General features: G+C 45.7%; 1 protein-coding gene across 2 annotated transcripts in view; it reads left to right on the top strand.

The window, feature by feature from the left end:
* Window positions 1–300: 300 nt before the first annotated feature.
* LOC106482919 (cadherin-6) overlaps window positions 301–6771 on the top strand; it is a 105079-nt gene continuing 98608 nt past the window's right edge. Inside the window, exons 1-2 of one of the 2 annotated variants that reach the window (XM_067290979.1) lie at window positions 301–529; window positions 1519–1735. The gene's annotated coding sequence lies outside the window, so the exon portion shown is untranslated. Of the gene's footprint in view, window positions 530–1498; window positions 1736–6771 lie in introns of those variants that run through there. The other variant, XM_067290980.1, reaches the window with a different exon arrangement.

Here is a 6771-nt window from a genome sequence, read left to right as displayed (position 1 = left end):
CCGATTTTGCACTGAGGAAGACTCTGCCAAAACAGTGACTGTAGAGAACAGCTCGAAGGCTGCCTTAAGGAGCCCAGTCTCAATTTCAGGGATAACAGTTATGCTGTGGAGATGGTGCTGCAGTACTGTAAAAATTGCAGAAAGCTGTGAGACCGACAGGACAGCACAAGCAGCAAGATAGTTACCTGAACTTCCGGTGCTCACACGATCTAAAATATATTAAAACCTGAAATAGTCCAGAAACAAGAGGACACAAAGGTGGCTTACAGCCAATACAGAGCTATCCTTAAGGCATACAGCAAGCAGAAATTGTGTGAGGTGGGTAAGAGGATGGGAAGAAAAGGAAAAAGAAAAAAAAAAAGGAAGGCTTAAAGACTGGCTAGCAGGGAAAAGAATACATCATAAAGGTCAAACATAAGACGGTAGAGAAATCTTCAGCGGCAAATGACAGAAAGCTTCACTTCTTGCAACACTTGCCATGAATCTTAAGGGGACACTGTGCAGCTGAAGTGGAGTAGACTCTTGTCAGGTAAATAATAAACTGGCAGGTAATTTCCATCTTGTCATTTAATATTTAGATTAAACCCTCCAAAGCTTTATTTAAGACTAGACTGACTGTGAGGGGGTGGGGTGGGAGCTGTACTGGGGCTCAGAATTGCCCCACAGCAATTACAAGAATTTTAGATGCTGAGCAACTTATAAAATGAACATTGTGTGCACATGTATGAAAGGCTACAAGATGCATGTGGTCAGGGCGCAGGGGTGCTCCTGCGTCCCCTGGCAAAAGCCGCGATTTCAGCTCTTTCTGCATTAAGATTAGTCATAACCTATGGAGTCGGGAGCCTTCTGGGAAGAGGGGGCCGGAGCAAAGAGAGGCACCTGGAAAAAACTCCTCCGCTGCTTCCCATTCACACAGAAACCGCCACATGTGATCACCCCCACGAAGTGTCATCCCCATTAATAATTCACTGAAATTCTTGATTCATCAAGTCCAGGAAGTTCCCAGGAAGAGTGGGAAAAGAGCAGTCAGGCATCTCTGGTGTCGACAGAAGCACTTAAAAAGACTCTGAGGATGAAAAAAAAACCACAGCACAAGCGTACACTTCAGGACAGAAGAGCATGCCTCTCCCTCCTTTTTTCCCCCCCTCCCCCGAATTTTATTTTGCTTTAACCATCACTGCCACCCGATTAGAAAGAAGCTGGCTGCTTTCCACCTCAAGCATGGAGCAGCTCTCGGTGGGAGGCGGGGGGTCTGTAGCACAGCCCTCCCCCTCTGCCCTCCCACCGCATTCACTTGCAAATCCCTGCTCGCCCGGCGGAGCCCGCTGCGCGCCCGCTGCGCGCCTGCCCGTCCCCAGTGCGGCAGCTCCGGCAGCCGCAGCGCCAGGAATGCGTGCAGGGGGTGTGTGTGGGGGGGTGTGTGTCTGCCTGTCAGGGAGGCAGGCAGTGAGGGAGGAGTTACCGGTTTTTTTCTTTTTTTTCCTCCCTCTCCTTTTTTTTTTTTTTTTTATTAATCAGGAGCACTGAATGGAAACCAATCAGATAGAGAGCCCCCTCGGCTTCGGCTGCCTGCATGCTGGAGTTAAAAAGTGATGCTGGCAGAGCGGGAGCCCCAGTGAGAGGCGAGGAGGTTGAGCGGTGGAGATAGGAGGCAGCGAAGCAGCGCAGCGCCCGCGCTGCCCGCCGCGCCGCGGAGCCGCGCTCAGCACTCGGCCTCCCTCGTCCCTGCTTGCCGGTAAGGAGCTGCGGCTTCGCACTTCTTTCGGAGCAACTTTCAGCTGGCACCTTCCCTTTTCAGTTGCTGCGTTTTATTGGGAATGCTAATTAAAAGGGGGGGGGGGGAGCACTTATTTGCAAAGTTGGCAGAGGGCGTGCGGAGGGCGCCGCAGCGCAGCGCGCCGGGAGCGCCGGACCCGCCGGCTCAGCGGGTGCCAGGCCCCGCCGCGGTCGCTCGCGCTGGAAGCGCGGCGAAGGGATGCGGCGTTTTCCCGAAGACTGGCATCCCCAGCAAGGCACTTTTGCCGAGGGATGTGGAGGGAGCCAGAGGAGGGCTGTGTGTGCTTGGAAGGGAACAAAAATAATAAGGAAAAAGGAGAAGCAGAGTAAATACGTATAAAATAACAAAGCCCCCAAAACAGCATGCCCACCCTCTGAAAAAAACCTGTCTTGGCTTCTTGACACTACATAGTTGCTATGAAATGGATACAGGGCAAAACCCTTCGGCTCACAAGCAAAATCCCAAGGCAAAGTGCAGAGCTGAATGTAGAGCACAGTTGAAATGAGGCGCTCCCTCGGCGACAAAAAAGTCAGGCAGAGGGGGCAGATGTGGGGACGTTACAGGCACTGACAAATTTGAAATCCTTTATTTGATAAAGGAGTGGGTTGGGGAGTGATGGAGGTAGTGGAAGAAAGGGGTAGGCATGCAGTCATTTTACAGGAGAGAAGTTGGATAATTACGGAAAGAAAGCACTGAATTTGGTTCTGTTGTAAATGTTTCTAAGGAACTGGTAACACATTCTGTATGTCAAATAGATTGAACTATTCATATGTTCACGTGTATATAACACACAGAGAGTAATACACAGTACATATATACTATATATATGTGTGTTCTTATGCAGAAGGTTCAGTCAAGAGATAAGTGATAGTGGTAGAGGTCAGTGGCTGTGGAAAGAAGTCTTGTCGCTGCTGCAATAAAATCCATTTTTTATGGAGAGTTAAATGCAGTACTTTTAAGTGCAAGTGGATGGTCACCTAAGTAACTCCTGATGACATTCAAGGATCAAGAAGTTTAATGATCAAAATTACTCCCAGCACAATGGCACAGCTGCTACTTTTACACAGAGAAGATGAGGCACCTTTTTCCTTGTACTTGTGTATGACGTGAGATTTAAACTTTTGTTAGCGCTGCATGGGGAGACTGCGTAGCAAAAATTACATACCGGGTGTAAGTTCAGTCCTTTCCCAAAATTTACAATTCTCTCAATGCAGGTGGAAAAGAGAGTATGGTTGCTGCTGCCCATTCAGGAATCTGTGAGGACAGTACGTACACTCACATGGGTACTTCATGGGCTGTGTGTGCAAACACATGCATGGGGAAAACAGTACAATCAAGAGCAAGGTTATTTCCATTCTTTTTTGTCATATGACCATATGTACTAGCATCCTAGAAATAATATAATTCCAAAGGAATAAAATTGCTTGAATGTGCAGTCCTCCTTGGTTTTAATCAAAATAGATATAACTCTCCCAGTCAAGATAAAGGCTTATCTCATGTATTTGCTGGGCTGAGATCTCTATTATGCAGTCAGTTCTGTGCAAAAGTGCTTGCATATTACTTAAAGCATTCCATAAAATTGATTAACATCTGTTCCTGAGCAATATAATGCTATGGGTAATGGTGCATCTCTATTCATTTCTTTTTCCTAATTCCTGTTTAAAGGCAGTAAGTTTGAATGTCACAGTAGGGCTTGGAGGCTTGTGATCAAGATCAAGTAGATTCCTTTATCATGGATTTATACAGTTTTAGAGGCCTGGCAGCAAAGCCACAATTGGATAGCTCCTTTAGACAGCCCAAACATGCTAATAAACACTGCAGGGCTGAATCCCTTTTTCCTCTCCTCTCAGATGCTATCTGACACAGCACCGGTAAATATATAATCTCATATGCTTCTGGCTTTCAGCTGCACCATAATCTTTCTGGACATATTTCTAGTGGCTTGCTTGACTTTTTGGGGGAGGAGGGGAAGGGAAAGCAGCCAGTCTTTTCAGAATAACATAATCAGAGGCAGCAATACATTTTTTTCAAGGAAAATGGCATTGATTCAGTCCTGCCGTAGTTCTCTGCAATTATCCTTTGCAGCCCTTTAAGGACCCGGCAAACTGGGGTCCCCGTAGGGACTTATTAGTCCCTCTAGGTATTTTAGCTTTCACAGCAGTTCACAGCTCTTACATATCTCCATGCTAGCATGCCAAAGTTTACATTTATACACATGGTCATCATTTTCTAATTAAGTTGTTCAGCTAGAAATATGCATCTTAACTTCTGCTTCCTCCCCCCTCCCTGTCTCTTGCACAGCTCTCCCATGCAAGCAGTAACCTGCCACTCAAGGCAGCCTTCCCGTTCATGAAGTTTGCGTTTTGCCATCTGCTGTTTCAAAAATATTTAGTTCAGAGACTTCCTTGAAAGCAAAACACATGCATTAAAAAAAATGGTTTGGGGCTTTTTTCCCCCCCCCTTTCTGCTGAAGAGTTCAACAGTAATGTAAACTTACTAGAAGTTCTGAGTGCGCCTGTCCTCCGAACCAGCTGAGATTCCTCCAGAGCACCTTCCCTCTGCGGGTAACATTTTACCGGAGGGCGTATCGGGTCCGTTGGGGCAGAATCGTCCCCTGAGTCCACCATCACCTCGCGTCTGCTGCATTACTTGTGCTTTGACTGAAGACTTCAGCACTCCAATTTGCTTCTCGTTAATAGACTCCTGCAATATTTTTGGCTCTGGAAGGAATCGCTATTGGGTTTTCCAGTGGATGCCAGTGCGCTTTGTAGTGGTCGAGATGACTTATGACCTTTACCTGTGGTTAAACGAAATGGTGGTTTCCAGCTTTTGCTTGACTTCATAACTTCTAGTGTGCCTAACTTCTTAGCGCGCCGTTTGCCCTTTGTTGACTACTTTTAAACTATGTTCAGTTGCTAGCGTAATCTTGTAGCATTGTATCTGAAAATGGGCAGGAAATTGCTTATGGATCTCCTTGGAAATGGTGGCTAATTACTAAAATGAAAGGTAGCTGAAATCTATAAAAATGAGTTGGTAGAATCCACTGGAAACAGCAGGCCCCACTGTGATGGTGTCTCATCTTGCATAATGGTTGCAATTCCTCTAGTGGCTCTATTGCAATTATACCAGAATAAAGTAGTATTGGTTTTCAGTATCTTTTGATTATCATAAGCATGTGAGAAATGCCATGGAGGAACTGTGCCTTGGAAGTTGGGTGTAAGGAAGACTTCTTAATTAACCCCTTAAAGACATGGTTAGCTACAGTAACTGTCCTGGTTACTTCAAGGGCTCTGAATCAATTGAAGTCCTTTTTCTTTTTCTTTTTCTTTTTCTTTTCCTTTTCCTTTTCCTTTTCCTTTTCCTTTTCCTTTTTCTTTCTTGAAATAATCACGTGAGTTCACAACTCTCAGAAACAAGGCTGGTAAACTTAACTGTGATTATCTTCACTGTCATTTAAGGGCTAAATTCAGGTCCTTTTCAACCTTTAAAGTCCCCAATCCTGCACATAAAGTGAATAGCTCTGTGTGCTGCTGAACCCAGTCTCTTTTGCTGACTCTGTGCAGAATTCAACTTGCTGCATAAACACTGGTTCTAAAGTTTAAATATGTTCTGGTTGAGATAAAACCCAGTAGTAGCTGGTTTGCTCGAGCTACTTGCTTAGTCATGGCAGCCCTTTCCAAGGGATCTGGATGAATTAGCCTTTGTAGGAGGAGAGAGATATTATGCCACCTCATGTTTTATTTAGGAAGAAAAGAGGTGGTGGTGGTGGAGGGCTAGTGTGATTTAACCTGTCTTTATTTGCTTAACAAAAGGTACAAGATAGATTATTAGTCCCTGTTTGAGTTTTAAAATCACCCTTGAAGACTTGCATGTATGCATAATAAATGGAAAACATCAGCAGCATTATGCTCAGTAGGGAAGGGGCAGAAGAAGCCATCCTCTCTGGGTGGTGCTGTGAGTGACACTGCAGTAGAAGTAGGCGGAGTAAGTGCTGGGTAAAAGCATTTTAAAAGTTTGGGTTTGAGGATTCCTCCTCGCATCCATTGGGGTTCTTCTTTTTGTAAATCTCATCCTAAAAGCTTCTCTCTCATCCTTCCTTAATGACTGTCCGATATCCACTGGGAGTCCATCCAGCCTTGGGTTCCCAGGCTCCCCTAGGGCATTGCTGTGTAGCCTCATCCTAATCACCCCATCAGTGACTCCCCTCTCTCCCCCCTCTGCCAAATCAGGCAGCCTTATCCTTCCTTTCATCCATGACCATCTCCTGTATTTACTCGAGGTATGGCTGGTTGCCAACATTGTCTTTCGCTTTATTTATTTTCCTTGCTTTGCACTTGACATTGAAAGGCACAAACAAATGCCATGAATATTTGTATTTATGCTTGTGTTTGTTTGTTAACAGGAGCATTCCCTAAGGAGATTACAATAGCTATGGTTTAGGACTGTCTAGAGTGGTGTGAATGAATGTTACTGGTCAGTATGTCCAGTCTCATGGAGCTGCCCGCTTCTCTTAAGTATTTTCCTCCTTCAGAGCAGTTGGGAAAGGACAGATTTCCCGTCGGTGCATGCAACCTGCTTAGCAGCTGCAAGGGGCAATGCTGAGGGGGGAGACAGACTGTGTCCTTCTGGTGAGGGCCCCAGCAACCCCTGCCAGCAGGGGAAAGGCACACCTAGCGTGGTGTCCTTCATGAGTTACAGTGCTGGACCGCAAAAAAGAAGTGATTGCTTAACTGTGATGGTGCCAGAACACTTGCTAGTGCTGGGATGAACCATACACGATTACACTGATACTGCATTATCTTTCTTCACACCCAACCCCAAGGCACTCTCACCATACTCTCCTCTCTGCCAAGCACACACACAAGGAGCATATACATTTCCATCTGCTCACAGGCAGGAACAGTGCCAACCCTGCTATGTTTTAAGTAACTTGTTCAGTAATGGCTTTACTCTGACATTATGGGCAAATATTTTATGGATTAATTAGCCTGCCT

This window comes from Apteryx mantelli, chromosome 2 (assembly GCF_036417845.1).
Source record: "Apteryx mantelli isolate bAptMan1 chromosome 2, bAptMan1.hap1, whole genome shotgun sequence".
Taxonomy (NCBI): Eukaryota; Metazoa; Chordata; class Aves; order Apterygiformes; family Apterygidae; genus Apteryx; species Apteryx mantelli.
The sequence above is the reverse complement of the archived record's forward strand: the minus strand, read 5'-3'. Positions and strand labels throughout refer to the sequence as shown.